The 10,455-nt window shown below is 41.5% G+C and overlaps 1 pseudogene; it reads right to left on the reverse strand.

Moving 5' to 3' along the window:
- Positions 1–1,229: 1,229 nt before the first annotated feature.
- Positions 1,230–10,220, reverse strand: LOC147034576 (uncharacterized; annotated as a pseudogene).
- Positions 10,221–10,455: the final 235 nt, after the last annotated feature.

Below are 10,455 nucleotides of genomic sequence, written 5' to 3' on the forward strand. Positions count from 1 at the left end.
CCATTCTAAGGAAAACTCTTGACTGATTTTGCAATAATTAATGGAACTTTTCATGAATTGATTGAGAAATTGTGAAGAAATTAAATAAAATTGTATTGTGATCAATTTAAGCACTATAAAAGAGAAGTAGCAACTGCAGATCGAACCGTATAAGATGAAATGTACAATTTTTTTTTTGGGGGGGGGGGACGCCACCAACAGTATGGCATGCTCTTGAATGATGATTGCGATGGTCGCCCTTTTAGACTATAGGGCATGTAGTCAAAATCCCTTCAGAAAGTGCTTTTTGTGGTCTCCACATTGGAACTACATATATTATGTCTTAAAATATAGGAATTGCATGTCTTATCAATATCCCCTTTGTTCCCACGCTCAAAAGTGGAGCATTAATTCGTAATTCCCGCCTAAAAATAATGCATCAAACAAGTAATGTTTTTTACCGGGGTACTATGGGTCAAAAAGACCTGACTACATTCAAGAGGTATTATCTTACCAAGTTTTTGACAAATGATGCCATGTTTGGTATCAACATAATCATATAAGTGTCTAGTTTTAAGAAATACATTAATTAGCACAAGTCAAGGTCAATCTTGTTAGTGACCCGGGGTCAAATGTCAATGACCTTAAATTTGGGCTAAGGTGAAATTAAAAATTTGCTCATAATTTTGTACACATTTACAAATATCAGATCATGCTGTAACATCACCAAGTTGTTTATAGGTTAGCAAGCTGTGATGCAATGGAGAGTTTTTTGAAAAAAATATTTTGCATGTTGCCATGGCAATGGTTTGCCAAATTTTGTGATTTTTTCTTTCTGATGAACTATTCAGACTACCATAAATTCTGAACTAAAGATATTTTCCCAAAATTCTCTCATTAGATCACAGTACATAAAACAATCAACAATTGTGCCAATTTTCAAGGATGTAGCCCACTCACAACCTAAAAAAAATTACGATCAAATCACGAAAAGCTGAAAAACGATAGAAGCCGATAAAGATTCGCATCAAAATGGCCGATGTTACATTTTGCAGATCGAAGTAACGAATGTCTGTTTACATGTCAGCACATGCTGCTCAGTGGGTGAATGCATTTAGACAATATTTAGATCAACAGATGGCTGTATTTTTTATTCAATAGGTAGCAGGACATGCTGTGAACATATAGAAACACTGAGACTCTATTTAGAATTGCAAAACTTGCTTGAAAATAGGTGAAAAGGGGTTATTTTTAAACAAAAATTACAACCGGAAGTGGATTTTTAGCACTTCCGGTTTGTAAAAAATGAGACGGGTTGTTAAATTGCACTTAAAAAGTAATGTTTGGTAATTTTTTAGAGGAAAGATGTATGGATCCAACAAGATTAATATTGTATGGGTACACAAAACAAAAAATATCCACCTCCCATAGTCCCCCATTAAAAGGGAACGCGGGTGTTGCAAGTGAGAGCAACAGATATGCTGTTTAAAATGGTTTCTTTACACAGTATTCCAGAGTTATAATCCCATGTAAGTTTACCTTACCATTAAAAAGATTCTTCCTCTTCAAAGTTTTCTTCGTCGAAGCAGATATCTCCAACTTCATCCATTTCTTCTTCACTTTCTTCAGCATCGTCATCGCGTACATGTATGTTGTCACAGTTCTTGCACTCACACAGTTCGGTACAACATAGCCCCAAAGACAAACAACACTGGCCATCTGCATCTGATACTTTGCACTTGGACTTCTTGCAGGTGTAGCGTGAGAGTTCAAGAATGCTCTGTTGAGCAGGTTGCATTTCCATCCAGTTTATTGAGAGGCTGCCATCAATCAATTTCCAACCATGTCCAGCTGGTGATGGGATATCTGGGTGATTATCAAAGCTGCGCTTGCAAACAGCTGCCTGGAAGTTGGCTCGTTGTACGTGTTTGATGAGGGCATCTCAGTTTGGTGGCATGACACTTTCGTTTCTTGCAGCCATCGAAAACATAGAATACCGTGCATCGTTGACATGACTGTACTCCTGCTGGCTGTAAAGCTTGCAAACGAAATCCTCCAGTAAATAAACAAGCTCGTCTGTTATGGAGAAAGACTCGCCAAGCATTTGACACGCATGGGAAAAGGATTTATTTTGGGTGAGAAGTTTGATTGCTTTTGTTTTTCCTTTGCCGTCAAAGGAACTTACAGAATCGCATCCTGTGAAACTGGAGACCTATGATGGCTTTTGCAATGTCATCTCCAAGCTCCTGCTGTATGGCCTGTAAGTCAATGGTACGTACATTGTCGTCTCTGCCAGTGTGGAAATAAAACTGGGAACCCACAAGGTGCGATACAAGTGCCACACCAATAACAAACACGTCAGTGTCTGGGCTTTTGATGATGATACTTCTGATGCCTTGGGTGCTGATGTAATGTGCATGTCGGAGCATCCTGGTGTCAGCCTCCTCTTGGGTGTAATGGAGCTGCGGTATTTCTTCAATGCTGATGGTACCATTTCTTGGTGTGATGGAATGACACATCTTGCCATGTGCAACATACAGTGTGATGCCCTTAAAGTTGTCCTCTCCATAAGTACTCCAATGGTTGAACAAGAAGTGAACTCGCTGTTCCTTATTGAAGCTGTTTGCCAGATATTTCTTCCATTGTTTAGGTACAGGTTTGTCTGCCTTGGATATTTTAATCCTCTGGGAACCACTCGCTGCCTGTCGTTTCCTCTCAGCACCCTTAATACTGATCGATGGATACGTGTCTGTTACAAAGTGTACAGAGTTGGAGGTACTACTTAGTGCCAGGTACACTAACTGTCTCAGAATTTTTTCCGCCAGTTGACCCATGCTTGCGGGCATTTCTTTTGAACTCATTTGCTGAAGCATGGCCATGCCATCAACTACCCATACGCTTCGCTTTGGTGGGTCCACGACAGGGGAACTCTCAGGTACACTTTCTAGGTAGTGTAGCAGCCTCGCCTTGTTAGTTTTAACTAAGCATCCCTCATAAGTCGCAAGGGCTGGTGGATACGGGCTCAACGAGTATGTCATCATGCTTTTGAGATTCACTTTTCATACTTTGCCAATGATGACCAGCCTTGCCAACAACTCACGATCACTTTTCAAAGTAACATCTTTCCCTTTAACCTTGATTGTTTGCTTTCCTGCATCTGAAAATGTTTTCAGTTTCATCTTCTTCAGCGTTTTGTTCAGGTCTACATCATTACCTTGCAAGCGGCTTTTAGAAAAGTTGACGAAAGCTTCATCGCCCTTTACTTATGCGGTCATGAGGTCAGAATACACATCATCTGGTGCAATGACTCCAGATGACAAGTGAACCAGATCATTAGCATCCATTTCCGGGTCATTTTCGAAAGGATTCGTCATGCTCGTGATGGTACTCATTATGTTGTTTACATCGTCTTCATCCCTAGTCATTCGACTGTTGGTAAGGTCTGCCCTTTTTGAAGATTTCTGCTCTTTGCCAGCCATCTCTTCACATTGTCTGGTTATCGCTGCTCGTTGATGGTGCGCTCGTATCCAACGATTGGTAGCTCCTTGGTTGGTTGAGAACCCTTTGATCCCACCTCTTGTTTTGGAGTCTCTATTCGCCGTTTGCTCGATCGTCATATGACAAGCTACCTGTGCAAACCCGTGAGCATCTTGTCGCTGAACGGCAAAGTGTCCACTGACCAATTCTTTGTAGATGTACTGATGTGAAGTAGGTAGCTGGCTCATCTCAAACCAATAGACTGGGAGGTAACGTGAGTAGTTGGTTCCGTCATAGGCAAATATCCATGGTAGGAGTGCCCTAAGTGCAGCAAGATGAAGGTGCCAGTTTCCTTCCCGTGTAGCCCTGATGAAAAGGAGGATGTCCTCTATCATTTCCAGGTAGGAGTTCCAAAAAGCAAAGGTATCATTCTTGTTCCCCTCTGTGATGAAACTGTCATATTCATTCATCATGGCCTGAAAGGTTGCGCCTTCCACATGCTGCAGATATTGGCCTGGGAATGATGATTGTAATGATGAAATCACATCTCGATACTGCTCTTGCATTTCCAAAGGAACACTCTCCATAAAGCTTTGCCAGCAAAGCCGATGTAATGCCTCTGCCATACGTTTGTGGCAGCGGATGCTTCTGTTGTAATTGTGGCCATTCATCACACCGCTCACAGAACCTGGTGCCACTGCATTGGATTCAATCAGGACATCTTGCAATCCCGCATCCTGAAAACTTTTTCCCACACATGCCAAAGCTCTTATCACAATTCTGTCCATGAAAATAGGTGTTTGCCATCTGATTGTCTGGGCCTTGGCATAAATAGCCTGATCCATCACTACGACAACTGATGGGAGCTCCAGTTGGTCTGCTATTTCAATGCTTCGATGGAGGATGGTATTCACAGTATTCAGATCACTTGGACTATCATTTACAACAGGAAGGTATGCAATGGTTGCTTTTGGTGGGATGCTGGATGTCAGTTACTGATTGAATCCAGTCCAAGCAGGAAGAAGACGTTTCTGTGGCCATTTTGTAATGTAGAAGGCAGCATCTTTCTTATTGTGAGGATATAAAGTTGGCTCATAGTGTGTCATTTCCAGCTTCATATTGCCAGCAAATGCCTTCCGGGATGACTTCTTCTCACCACTGAATGTAACCACCTCTGTATGTGGTGCTGGTAATGAGCGCTTTCTTGTCTTTCTCATTCCTTGTACTGGTGGAAGTGTAGAATGTGCATCTGCATCCTGATGAATCTCTGCATGCTGCACAGCTATGTCATTGGTATTATGGGTTGTGTCTTTTCCCGAAAGTGTCTGCTCCCCAAAATCATTGTTGTCCCAGATGAGAGTTGTGAAGACAGACTTCTGCAAGCACGATGGAAGAGCTCTAGAACCTCGTTGGACTTCTTGCTGTGCCAAGGCAGTATCATGCTCGAGAACACTGGTGTGCGAAATGCTATAGCCAAAACCATTAAGTAAGTCTATTAGCTGTGCCGATCCACTAAGATGCCGTACCCCCATTGCTAGAGATGACTGCTTCGGTAACATTGTCTTGCCTTTAGTAGCTAGGTAGATGATGTCCTGGGCAATGGTTAATATTCGATGGTCTTGCACATCACCAACCTTTACACGGTTTACACCCTCTGGATCATCAGATGCTCCAACAACCCATGCAAGAAAGTTGTATAGCATGGTTGGAACTATCTGGCAGGCAGCATCCATGGTTAAGTCAACTGAGGTTGGAGGCCAGGGAAGAGTTGTAGAGTTTGTTGTATCCATCCCAGCATTCTTCAGATCTAGGGCTGTTGAATAACGCTCTCTTAATGATGATATTTGAGGTACGACCTGTCTTCTGTTGCACTGTTTTGGCCGTTTCACTGGAGGTGGAGACTCTTCAGCATCAGTTGTATCTGTGTCGGTTGTATTTGTGTCTGTTTCTGAGGTGACCGTATCCCTGACAAGCTCGTCAGCTGATAGGGTGTCAATGTATACCAGTTCACTCTGGTATTTTTTTTGGGCTGAATGAAGCAAAGCTGGGGATATCTCCTTCTGATTCTTTGTTTCAGGCTAAGGGTTTTGTAGTTGGACGAGTCCTTCCCTTCAATGTCTTTTACTGCCTTATCAAATATACGTTTCAATGACATAAGCCGGTAGATCTCTTTGTTCTTCAGAATTTTCTGGTCAATTGTATAGTTACATAAACTGTCAAATGCTTGAGAATATATCTGTTCTGTAGCTGCATGAACATGTTGAGGGTTAGATCTTCTCAAATAGTCTGTGTATCCCTTGTAGCAGCTCCGGTGATATCTGACTTCTGTAGCTACACATGATCTCTGATATGAACAATAATATTTTTGTCATCTTTTTCCTCTGCAGCTAGTCGAAGCTTGCCTCCATCAATCTGTTCACAAAGCGTCAATGGTTCTTTCTGCTTTCTGCCTCTTGAATCCTGAAATGTCTTACCACTCCTGCATACGATACAAACTGTTGGCAAGATGTGAGAAGATTTAGTCGGCTGTTTTGCAATGTTATAAGTGGAACGCAAGTGTCTTGCATCAGATGTAGCAGATGTATGTTTGTCTCTGTCTCCACTTGAAGAAAATGCAGAGGGATCCAGTTCTGTATACAACAAACACAAACTATTAAACTCATAAGTGTATACATGTACTGTTATGAAATCAGAAAAAAAAAACACAACAAACACATGCACAATGAAAAACAGAGGCAGAAGAAAATAATGTTATTTTGCTCTCGTGGAATTTACAGGTGGGTCGGTACATTGGCATGCATGTTTTTTTGTTGTTTTTTTATTATAAAGTAAAACAAAAGTTTGTTTAATTGAACATTAAAAAAAATCAAATGCTCTAGTGATTCTTGTCAGTGGAGGTCAACACAACAATTTTTAGGCCTAATCATTCATACATGTAACTGATGCAACAATCAATTTACACACATGTGCAGCAGATCTGCTTAGCTTGAAAAAAAAAAGTTTCCAAAAGCTATCCAAAAACAACCAAAATGCATCATTTTTAAAAATGAAAATTTTGGGTAAGGATTTCTTAATCTAAAAATTTGCTAAAATTACACATATTAATGGTCAATTCACTTATAAAATAGGTTAAATTGGGAAAAATATAAGTTTGTGCAGCACTATAAAGGATTTAAAAAGAAACTAATTTTCTAAAGCAAATGGCTCCTTGGAAGAATTTTCCTCTGTATTTTTAAAATGAAATAACGAGATTTTCAAACCCCAAAATGCTGTACTTTCCTTTAAAAACTTATCAAAAAGTGTATGTGGCAACCTACTGAAATATATTTCTTCTCAAAATAGAACTTTCTCTTTGGTATTAGTTTCTCTACTGTTGAGATTTTTTTTTAATTGTCAAGTTTTGTTGCAGTTAAAATTATTGCACTAACATGGACTACCAGATAAATACAGTGCACATGTTAGGCAGAAACAAAAACAAAAATAAATTCAAAACATTTGCTTGCCCTCCCCCAACTGACTTATTTTTATGTAAAGGAATACCAACCTAAATTTCAACATTCAAAACTGCACACATTTTTTTTTTCTTTTAGAAATAGCACATTCTAAATTACATCAAGACTGATGAATTTTAAACAATCATTCACAAGGGAGGAAAAATGATTATGATTAATGATTAAGTTGGTAGAATATATTTGGAATGGTCTTCTATCAAGTCATGTCGCAAACATTTTGCGGGGTCTTGCAGGGTGCAGGTTGGCTCCCTACTGAGACCCTAGACTCCCGTGTTATAAATCCTCCAACAGGGATATATATGGTAGGCATCTACCTTTTGTAGGGCAGGGTTATGTCAGAATATTGAAAAAGCCCAAAGATATATGGAATCAATCTACTACATGTAAAAACAAAAGTCCCACATTTTACGATTCATGTAGACTACACAAATCACAACATTTGGGACTGACCTGACCCAATATCATAGGCCTCCCTACGTGATTGTACATGCAATTTTCTCATTCGTGATGTATTTGAAGGCTACATTTAAACTTACAGGATGATTGGGTGACATTCTGATGCTTCTGTTTAGCAGTTTGGGCACGTTTTTGCTTGGTAGAATCAGTGAAATACCGGTAACACACTGCGTGGCAACCCCCAGTTTCAGGGACCGGCAATGCACTTTCACATGCGCTGCAGTGTAGACCATGATCGCGGACGAAAGACCTCGCCAAATCGGCCTGGTTTCCCACCAAATCGCTCCAAATATCTACAGCACTCAAGAATGTTCTCCACCTTTTTTTGGTAAATGGCACAATATCACCACCGGCACCTGGAACATAACCTATTTTTTAACACCTATTTTTTACACCAAATTTGACACCAACTGATGCCATTTTCACCGATACTTTTCACCAAACAGCATCTGTTTACACACGTGACCCGCTATTCGCCGTACCGCAGCACTCTCATACGATGTTGCTGATTGGCTCCTTTACAAAAATGAAAAATCGCAGCAACATTGATAAATGAAACGTACAATTTTATTGGATAAATATCGAGATCATGATAATTATTTTACCGACGAAATATTAGTTATTCTAACCTAAAATTCAACAAAATGCTCCAACCGATGACGTGGGAATATGAACGATAATTCATAAAAAATATTTAACTTAATTATAAAATAAGTTTTATTTAGTCGGGAGATGGAGACCATAAGACAAGCTCTTCGGACCACATGCCCTATCGTCTATTTATTATTGATGTGAGGGAAAGAGGTGACCAGGGTGGCGGGAGGGGGAGGGGGAAGAGCTGAAAGAGTAATGGGGTTATGCTGCACAAAATTTCCATACAACCACCAGTCCATGGAACATGTCTGTTCGTGAGCATCAGAGTACTATATTTACCTCGCTCCCTTCCCCTTTACCCTGGCGCTGAAAGTTTTTAATGATGCAATTTTTTTTTATATTTTGGGGTAATTTTTGGAATTGAATGAAGCAAGTTTGCAATTTTAAAGGTGATGTCGCACTTTTCATTCCCGTAAGCATATTCTATATAAATCTAAGTGGAAGGCCACATTGTGGTTTTGATGGAGTCATGAATTTGCAATGAAAGTGCAGTTTACATGCAAATTGATTGAGCGATAATGCAACAAATTATAGACAGATGGTCAATCTACCTTGCAGAAGTGAAGCAATGCAACAATGAATCGCAAACTGGCATCGACTATAAATAAAAGGACATCGAGAAAGGAGTTGTAATTCTTATATACAGTACACGGACATTTAATTCAAGTTATTCGTGGTTTATCAAGTTTTGTTGTAAAATTTTCATTCTTATTAAAATTATCTCATAAAACACCACTAATGTATTACAATATTATAATAAAAACAATGAGATTAAAAATAATAATACTATCTTTGTGTGGACCTATATTTTAATGAAGGGTAAGGACAGAAAATTATACATACAAATATAGTTTAGAGACCTTAATGAAGCAGAAATTATCAAATGTAGCATGAAAAGCTTATCAAAAAGAAATTATGTTTTGCGTATAATATAACAGAAGGGCTACCCGACGCTGCCTGTGTCCAGGCTGGGTGTGCTTTTTCCAGCGGGGTTTGGGACGTGTCGGAAACTGAAAGGCTTGGAGTTATTGGCCTCATGGTGGTTACATTTTGCCTGTGGGCCGGTGGCATCACAGCCTGACCACACATCCCAATATACACGTCATTGCAGCCTTTGGTGGCCTCAAAACGGATGTCAAGGCCAATGTGTGCTAGCTTGAAATCTTTCCCAGATTCTAAAGTACCAAAATCCCAAAATGTAGGGCCTTGAGGTGCTACAATTCGGCTGTGAAAGAGAAACATACAAACACAAACAAACACACGGACACTCGAAAATATTGACAAGAGGAACAAATACCATCTGTCACTTCGCTGACAGGAAGACTGAGAAGGGGGAGAAAGAGAAGGGTGGGGGGGGAGAGAGAGAGAGAGAGAGAGAGAGAGAGAGAGAGAGAGAGAGAGAGAGAGAGAGAGAGAGAGAGAGAGAGAGAGAGAGAGAGAGAGAGAGAGAGAGAGGAGAGTGAGAAGGTGAAGGAATAAAGAGAGGAGGGAGGGGGAGGAAGGAGGGGTGTGGGAGTGAGGAGGAAGGGAGAATGAGGAGGTGTGGGGGAAGGGAAGGCAGCATGAGTTGAGAGGAAGGGAAGGCAGACGTGCGGTAATTCCGATTCATACCATCTCATCAAAATGATTCTGCATAGAATAACAGTGAAGATGAAAACAAAATAACATCTGAAAAACATTTTCCACTGGTCATACCATAAATACCACTCAGAGACAAACACTGCCCAGACACGTCCGGAGCCAAGTCATCCGGAGACAAACACCACCTGGAAATGTCAAGAGACAAACACCACCAGGATGCATCAGGAGCCAGGCTGTCTGGAGACAAACGCCGCCCAGACCCTTCTGGACGCAGACACCGCCCGGACGCTTCCGGACGCAGACACCGCCTGGACGCTTCCGGACGCAGACACCGCCCGGACGCTTCCGGACGCAGACACCGCCCGGACGCTTCCAGACGCAGACACCGCCCGGAACCTTCCGGATGCAGACACCGCCTGGACGCTTCCAGACGCAGACACCACCCGGACGCTTCCGGACGCATACACCACCCGGACGCTTCCGGACGCATACACCGCCTGGACGCTTCCGGACGCATACACCACCCGGACGCTTCCGGACGCATACACCGCCTGGATGCATCTGGACGCATACACCACCCGGACGCTTCTGGATGCAAACACCGTCCGGACGCGTCCGGAGACAAACATCGCCCTGATGTGTCTGGAGACAAACACCCATCCAGACACATTTGGAGAGAAACACTGCTCAGAGCGAAGCTATCCGGAGACAAACATCGCCCCCAGTTAGATAAACATCGGAGACAGACACTGTCCAGACATAATCACCCTCTGCGGAGACAGAGATACACATATAT

This window comes from Eptatretus burgeri, chromosome 1 (genome assembly GCF_056783735.1).
Source record: "Eptatretus burgeri isolate ZD-2024b chromosome 1, Ebu_testis_v1, whole genome shotgun sequence".
NCBI lineage: Eukaryota > Metazoa > Chordata > Myxini > Myxiniformes > Myxinidae > Eptatretus > Eptatretus burgeri.